The 9,242-nt window shown below is 34.5% G+C and overlaps 1 pseudogene; it reads left to right on the top strand.

The window, feature by feature from the left end:
• LOC130810763 (NAD(P)H-quinone oxidoreductase subunit 5, chloroplastic-like) lies at positions 1–1,997 on the top strand (annotated as a pseudogene).
• Positions 1,998–9,242: the final 7,245 nt, after the last annotated feature.

Raw genomic sequence — 9,242 nt, 5'->3', positions numbered from 1 at the left:
ATGAAGTTTGTGGTAAAGAAGTCTGGAATGGAGCTGGAAAGTTTGAAGAAGCTGAAGGGTTTTATATTATGAACCCTATTTGCTGCGGTCAATAGGGTAAACTGCAGCAATTAATGCTGCTGAATCAATTAAGGTTAAGGATTATTTGTTATTTGCTGCGGGTGGTAAAGAACCGGAGCAATTGCAAGCTATATTTGCTGCGGGCATGAAACAAACCTCAGCAATTGAAGGTGCACATGTGTATTTGCTGCGGTCGAGGCACAAAACCGCAGCAATTTAAGGGTTCTTTTTTTTCTAATTCTTTTTTCTAGTTATTGCTGCGTATATTCAAAAACCGCAGCAAATGATAAGCAGCAAATACGTTTTTTTCCACTAGTGGACATTTGCTGCTATCACTATTGCTGGGGGCTAAAACCGAAGCAAATAATGGCAAAAAAAACCGCAGCAAATGATGAGGTTTTTTCCATTAGTATTTTCTATGTTTTTGATTGGAATAGAAGACAATCAAATCATTTTGCATAAAATAAGTTATTAATTGTGAAAACCTACAAAATAAATTATTAAAAATATTTCATATTTTTTATCATTATTGACTTTATTAGATCTTTATTAAATTTTAAGATTTTAAGATTTTAAGATTTTAATAGATCTTTAATTCTGAAATTCTGAATATATTTTCAAAATAACTTAAATCGAAATGAAAGTGGAATTTGTTTTATCTTCCTATGCAATATTTTGCATTTATTCTTACGTATTCACTTTTACTAACAAATATATTACTTGAATTTGACCAATTATAATTTCGTGGTTTGAATATTAAAAAAATACTTCCACATCAATATTAATATTTGATATGACTTGAAAAAAACAAAAAAAAAAAAATTCTATTTCGATTTAAGTTATTAGATATCTTAATTTTTTTATTGATTTCTTTCAAAAGAGGCAAGAGCCTATGAATCGTAAACAAAAAAATAAATATTAATTAAATAAAAAAAATAAAATATAACAATTTTCTATTCTAGAACATACATACCAATATGCATGGATCATACCCTTACTTCCACTTCCAGTTCCTTTGTTAATAGGAGCTGGACTTTTCTTTTTTCCGATAGCAACAAAAAATATTCGACGGATATGGGCTTTTTCGAGTATTTCGTTGTTAAGTATAGTTATAGTTTTTTCGATGAATCTGTCTATTCAGCAATTAAATAGTAATTTTATTTACCAATATGTCTGGTCTTGGACCATAAATAATGATTTTTCTTTAGAATTTGGCTACTTGCTCGATCCACTTACTTCTATTATGTCGATTTTAATTACTACTGTTGCAATTCTGGTTCTTATTTATAGTGATAATTATATGTCTCATGATCAGGGATATTTGCGACTTTTTGCATATATGAGTTTTTTCAATACGTCGATGTTGGGTTTAGTTACTAGTTCAAATTTGATACAAATTTATATTTTTTTGGGAATTAGTTGGAATGTGTTCATATCTATTAATAGGTTTTTGGTTCACAAGGCCTATTGCTGCAAATGCTTGTCAAAAAGCGTTTGTGACTAATCGTGTAGGAGATTTTGGTTTATTATTAGGAATTTTAGGTTTTTATTGGATAACCAGGTAGTTTCGAATTTTGGGATTTGTTTGAAATATTCAATAACTTAATTAATGCTAATCAGGTCAATTCCTTATTTTGTATTTTATGTGCTTTCTTATTATTTGCTGGTGCAATTGCTAAATCTGCCCAATTTCCCCTTCATGTATGGTTACCCGATGCTATGGAGGGACCTACCCCTATTTCAGCTCTTATACATGTTGCTACCATAGTAGCAACGGGAATTTTTCTAGTCGCTCGACTGTTTCCTCTTTCATAGTTATACCTTACATAATGTATGGAATATCTTTTATAGGTATAATAACAGTACTTTTAGGCACGACTTTAGCTCTTGCTCAAAAAGACATTAAGCGAAGTTTAGCTTATTCATACATCTGTTAGGACAACAATCTATCTTCTCAACAGGTAATCCAAGGGCAGTTATTTGTTTTTTCGTTTCATAGAAGTTGTTTACCATCGTATTCTCTTCTGGTAACACTTCGTTCACAATAGCACAAATATCGTCGTAACACCTCTCAGTGAGACGATGGTCTGTCTTCAGGTTTGTAAGTCGACCAATAATAGACATCTTGGTGTGATTTTTACAAACTTTAAATAAAGGACTATTTACAGAATTTAACATTTCAAAGAACTGTCGACACTGAGGATCTGGATATTCGTCAACGTGTACCGGTAGTTCATTATCTACTGATACTACATCATAATGGGAGGGAAGAAACTGATGATAAGTGTCTAGAAATACACTAGCTACTGCATCATGCACCATTTGTGAGTATGCATTTGGATTGTTTAACGATTGCTCTCCCACTATCGTTACAACATCAGATGTTGTTCCTACCTCTGTGTTTTGATGATATTCCCACTGATAGTAATTTTCAACAAACCCCTTCTCATTAGATGTTCTCTTATTTCATCTGGTTCCTTATAACAACAATTTTTACACTTTTTACAAGAACATCTAATCTTAGAACTCATGCTATTTGTATGAGCAAAATCTAAAAACTCTTCCAACTCTCTCATAAATCTTAAACTAAACTTTCCATCTTTTCGTGGATTGTACATCCAACTTCTTTCTTGCCTAAAATTCATTTTTAACACCTATATATAATATTATAATATAATTATTCAACTGATTAGTAAAGTAAGTTAATGACAATAAAAATATATAAAACAATTCATGAAAATAACAATATATGATAATAATATAATTATTCTAATAAACATTATTAAAGCAAATTAATGACAATAAAAATAAAATATAAAATAATATAAAAATATAAAAAAACTCATGTAAATAACAAGGGAAATAAAATATGTATTAATTAAATAATAAAATTAAATCAAATTAATGACAATAAAAATTAAATATAAATAACAAAAATAAATAAAACAACTCATGTAAAGACAAAAAACAAGCTACATAATAGAATAAGAAAATCACTAACCTCTTCTAATTCATTAGTTTCCGAAATATACAATGCACAACAATTTTGCGTCTTATTTATACAAAACATGGCGACAACACGGCTTACAAGCTCCATCGCCATTTTTCAAATTCAAATTCAAAAAATACGGAAAAACAACGGCGACGAGACGGCGATTACTAAATAACCCGTCACCACAGATTAAAATAAAAAACAAAAAAAAAGTACTAGTATTGGCGACTAAAGGGCTTCCAACCTATCCGTCGCTTACTTTTAAAAAACATTAAAATAGAAAAAAAATAATTAGCGACTAAATGGCGACCATTGACCTTGTCACCAACTATTAAAATAAAAAAACAATAAAAAAATACTGTCTTTGGTGATTAAATGGCGACCAAAACACTAGTGGAAAAAAACGTATCTGCTGCTTGTCATTTGCTGCGATTTTTTATATACTTAGCAATTAATAGGAAAAAGAATTTAGAAAAAAAAAAAATTAACTGTTGCGGTTTCCTCAAAGCCCGCACCAAATAATCAAATGGCCACGCAAATGTTGCGGTTCTATATGAGCCCGGAATAAATAATTCAAAACTGCTTCATTTAAATGCTGTGGTTTATGTCTGAGCCCGCAGCAAATAAACTTTTCAGCAAATAATTCATAACTGCTTCATCCAAATGCTGCGGTTTTCGTCTATGCCCGCAGCAAATATATCTGTTTCATTATATTGTATACAAAATTAAAACCCGCCATTCTAACGTTTCATTTCACAAATACTCGACTACTACTGTTGTATTCTCTCAAACCCACCATTTTCGCCATAAATGCATTCATTCTTCATCTTCATCTTCTTCTAAAACCCCTAAATTCTTCATCATTTGCTGCTTCTTGCAAACTGATTCATAAACCCATTGAAAAACACTCGAAAAACACTATAACAGTTTCTTCAAACCCTGTTCTTCATCTTCTTGGTTCATAAACCCACGACATACTTTGGTCTTGTTCATCTTCAAAACCAACAAAATTAAGGTATTTTTTATCTTTTTAATTTGTTAAGCATTTATGTTTTGCAAGATATTCATGAAAACACTCGAAAATTAGGGCAATTGTTTGTATACCAATTTTGTTTCTCTGTTTTTCGTTGTAGATAACATAACCCACGGAATCAAGGTAATTATATTTATTTTACTAATTTGCAAGTTCATATCTTTATTGTTTCACATGTAATTTAGTAATTTAGTGCTAAAGATATCAATTTATTTGTGAATTTTTCATTATTCAAGTTTATGTTCTTAGTTTGTTAAATATTTGTGTAATTTGTTAAAAATGTGGTTTGTTGTTATAGTTATGTCTTTAACTATTAGAATTAGAATATGATTTTATTTACAATGTAGTGCTTAATATTGAAGTATGAAGTATAGAATTAGATTACGAAGTATGTATATTTAGGGTTAGATTTGGTATAAATAAGTATATATTTTTAGGGTTAAATATGTTTGTTATAAATAAGTATATATGTTAAAAGTTGTGTATTAATTTTGTTTTGAATTATTTAAATCACACTAATTAGGATGACAAAAGATCGTTCTTGGATGTATGGAAGCATTGAATCATCGGAATTTATTAATGGCGTATTAGAATTTTGTAGTATTGCGGTTGAACATCAAGTTAGGACAGGGAGAGTTGGTTTTTATTGCCCATGTGTCACTTGTGGCAATATATCAAAGGTAGATAGTGTTGATATCCTTAGAGAGCACATACTTCGACGTGGGTTTAGGCCTCAATATCATGTTTGGGTTTGGCATGGTGAGGAGGGAGTTTACAAAGAGAAAAGTGTTGTTGAGGACGTCAATAATGTGGCTGATGTCAATGAGGATGTAGTAGATCATGTTGATGCGTATGAGACAGATGAAGAGAATGTCGATGAGAATGTGGATTGTGTTGATGAGATGATGGAGGGAGTCGAGGATGAGTTAGAAAAACGTCATCGTGTTTTTGACTTGTTGACAGAGGCTTCTCAAAAGCCTTTGTACCCTGGATGTACAAAGTTCACCAAACTAACAACAGTGTTGACAAATTTCAACATTAAGTCAAAGTTCAATTGGAGTGACGCTAGTTTCACAATGTTATTAGAAGCGTTAGGTGAGATGCTTCCTGAGGGAAATGAACTTCCAAAGTTGACATATAATGCCAAAAAGCTCATGTGTCCTTTCGGCTTAGAGTACTAGAAGATTCATGCGTGTCCAAATGATTGTGTGTTGTATCGAAATGAAAACGAGAACTTAGAAGAGTGTCCTAGGTGTGGGTTATCGCGCTACAAGCGTAAAGGGGCTCGGGATGCTAAAGGGCCCCCGGCTAAGGTATTGTGGTATCTTCCAATAATACCTAGATTCAAGCGCTTGTTTTCTATAAAGAAAGATACGTTAAATTTCAGGTGCCATGCAGATAGGGTAAAGAAAGGTCACTTGCTCACACATCCATCTGATTCTCCGGAGTGGAAGAGTATTGATAGGTTGCATAAGACTTTTGGGGATGAGGTTCGTAATTTAAGGCTCGAACTGTGTACGGATAGAATGAAGCCATTCGGCAATCTTAGTTCTCAACATAGTACTTGGCCGGTACTGTTAATGATCTATAATTTGCCACCTTGGTTGTGTATGAAGCGCAAGTACATTATGCTTTCGCTTCTTATCTTGCACCTCTCGTTGAGGATTTGAGAAAGATGTGGGATGAAGGAGTTCACCTTGCGTGCAATGCTTTTATGCACCGTTAATGATTTTCCGGCATATGGCAACTTGTCGGGTTATAAGAACAAAGGGAAGAAAGCATGCCCAATATGTATCGATGACATGGAATCACGTGGATTCCTAAGTGCAAACACGTATTCATGCACCATCAAAAGATCCTCCCACGAGATCACCAATATCGTAAGAAGAAGAAGATGTTCAACGGGGAGGTTGAGGACCATGTAGCTCGTCGACCGTTGACCGGTTATGAGGTTTATGAATAGGTTAAGGGAGTTGAGACTGTATTTGGTAAAACAGGGAAAGTGCAAGGGAGTGAAGACCGATTATGGAAAAAAGAATCAATCTTTTGGAAACTTCCATATTGGAGAGATCTACAGGTTAGGCATTGTCTTGACGTTATGCATATAGAGAAAATTGTATGCGATGCCATACTCGGGACTCTCATGAACATTCCGGGTAAGACAAAGAATGTTAGGGTCGTGCGAGATTGGTTTGAATGTAAGGGTCTTCGTCCAGAGTTGTGGGCACATGTTAAGGTGAGTAAGGAAAGAAATAGAGCTGATGAAGTTGGTGGCAGTAACAAGGGAAAGGGCGGTAAGAAGAAGATGAGTAATGACAAAGTTTATTTGCCTCTAACTAGTTACACATTGTCCAAAGCAGAGAAGCGGACATTTTGTGAGTCTTCATATGGCATTAAGGTTCTGTCTGGGTACTCATCCAACATAAAGAGATTTGTGAGCCTAAATGGTGAGCTGAAGTTGTTAAGCATGAAATCTCACGATTGCCATGTAATGATGCAAGTGTTCTTACCAATTGCAATCCGTGCATGTGAGATATGCTATTACTGAGCTATGTTCGTTCGTCAACACAATTTGTAGTAAATTTCTTGATCCCTTTAAACTTGATGCTCTTTAAGTTGACGTGCTTGTAACTTTATGCAAGTTTGAGATGTATTTTCCACCTTCTTTCTTTGACATAATGGTTCATCTTATTGTCCATTTCGTTCGTGAGATCAAGCTTTTGGGTCCAGTTTTTTTGAGGTGGTGTTATCCTTTTGAAAGACACATAGGTGTTTTACAAAACAAGGTGAAGAATCCAGCACAACCCGAGGGGAGTATGATTCAAGGCACTGTGAGTGATGAGATTAGTAACTTTATAGCCGAGTATTTGGCCATGGCAAAGCCTATTAGACTTCCCACCTCTCGACATGAAGGAAGGCTTGAGGGAAAAGGAACAATTGGCTCCAAATCGGTCACACCTCCTCAGGACAACCTTCTACAAGCACACTTGTATGTGTTGCATCTTATTCCGGAAGTTCATCCTTTTTTGAGTGAGCATCTTGATATATTGCACGCAATACATCCTTCTAAAGGGGATAGGGCATTGATGTAGTTGCATAACAAGACGTTTATTAATTGGTTTTATAATCGAGTAATATGTGAAGAACTCAAGGGTGTATCCGAAAGTTTTAAGTGGTCAGCTTTTGGTCCTCGTGATGATGTCAACAAATATGAGGGTTACGATGTCAATGGGATCACATTTTGGACTGAGGGTCAAGATAAGAAGTCATCTTATCTACAGAATAGTGGGGTTTCTATTTTGGCGTCATCTACATTTTACGCGAGTGCCAAGGATCAAGCGCCGGTTGATGCTAAATTGGTATACTACGGGCGGGTACATGAAATATGGGAGCTTGACTGCTCTACTTTCACTATTGGTCTTTCTAAATGTAAGTGGGTAGATAATAATCGAGGATGCATAAAAAATGACGACCCTTGTGGATTCACTCTTGTAGACTTAGCTCGTTTGCGTGATAGTGAGGAGCCATTCATACTAGCCACACAAGCCAAGCAAGTATTCTACATTGTAGACCCGTCTACTAAAAAATGGTCTATTTTTGTACCGGAAAAAAGAAGCATCCTTAGTATAGGTGATGTTGAGGATGAGGAAGAATATGAAGCTTTTGAAGACTCCCCCCCTTTATCAATCCAAAATCAGTGGATCAAGATGATTTAGATGTGGGTTATATGCGTGTAGATCACACGAAAGGAATACATTTGAATTAAGTGATTCACAAGGTATGAATTTTAAGCTTTTTAAATTTTTTTTGGCACTTTCGCGTATAAAGTTTCTCAAACTTTGTTTGTTTTGCATGAAACTTTGCACACAACACTATTTGGTATATATTATTGTGTTGAACGTATTAGAATTGTAAATCATAGTCATATTCTTAATAATACTTGGTAAGTTGCGATTTTAAGGTTTTTTAAAGCTTTTTTGGCACTTTCGCGCATAAAGTAGCTCAAACTTGGTTTGTTTTTCATGAAACATTGCACACAACACTATTTGGTATATATTATTGTGTTGAACGTATTAGAATTGTAAATCGTAGTCATAATCTTAATATTACTTAGCTTGTGTTCTAATATATTTATATTCATACTCTTTCAGGTACTGATATACAATGCATCTTTTCAGAGACGAAATTGTCCCCGAGATTGAGACCTTGGATAATGAGCATCATAGTTACGACACTGAAGAGGACCAAATTGTGAGATACGAGCGTATGGCTGAAGACGCTCCACCGCTTAACAATGATTTTGAGAGTGAAGATGCCCCACCAATGGATGCTCCCACTACCAGTAAGAAAAGAAAAGGGCAAGGTCCTACGAAAAACCTCAAAGTCATAGAACCCATGCATTTGGAATACAATGCATTGGGTCAACTCTGCGGAAAATGGCGTAGGCAATATGGAAAACAAGTGGGCCTATGTATCCGCAAGATTTCCATATTGCACGCATGGAACGAGGTTCCAGAGAGTTTGAAGAACTCTCTATGGAATGATACTGTGGTAAGAACCTTTACTATTTTTATTCATTTAGTTTAATTTTAATATTAATTTAATTGACACTAATAAATATAATTTTTTTTTATAGAATCTTTTTTACATCGAGAGCGATGTGGAGAAGAATGTGTTTCTTTCAGCTGTTGCTGAAAGATTCAGATTCCAAATTCAAGCTAGTAACTGGCTGGATCATGAAAAAGCATGCCCGTACGACCAAAAAGGTCACAACGGGAAACGAAGGTGGAGAGGAAGTACCTTCAAAGATGCCCTACAAAATATGGGGTCACATATCGAAGAGGGAATGGGAGGCTTTTGTTGCCAAAAGAACAACTCCCATTGAAGTTATAAGTATTTCATATTATATTATAGTTTTTGATTTGAATTTACTTCTTTTGATTCAATCGTTAAACTAATATATGACATTTGATTTCTATTGATTAATTAGGATAAGCGTGGTAAAGCTTCTGAATCAACAAGCAAAAGGAAGTTTTACCATCACTTGGGCCCAAAAATGTACGATGAGGTTCGAAAAGAGTGGGTGGATGCGGGTTTATACCCCAATTAAAGTCCATCCACGCCCTTATCTACGACTACCTCCGCATCCGTGAATAC

Source organism: Amaranthus tricolor, chromosome 4, assembly GCF_026212465.1.
Source record: "Amaranthus tricolor cultivar Red isolate AtriRed21 chromosome 4, ASM2621246v1, whole genome shotgun sequence".
Lineage (NCBI taxonomy): Eukaryota > Viridiplantae > Streptophyta > Magnoliopsida > Caryophyllales > Amaranthaceae > Amaranthus > Amaranthus tricolor.
Note: the sequence above shows the minus strand (reverse complement) of the source record. Positions and strands in the feature narration are given on the sequence as shown.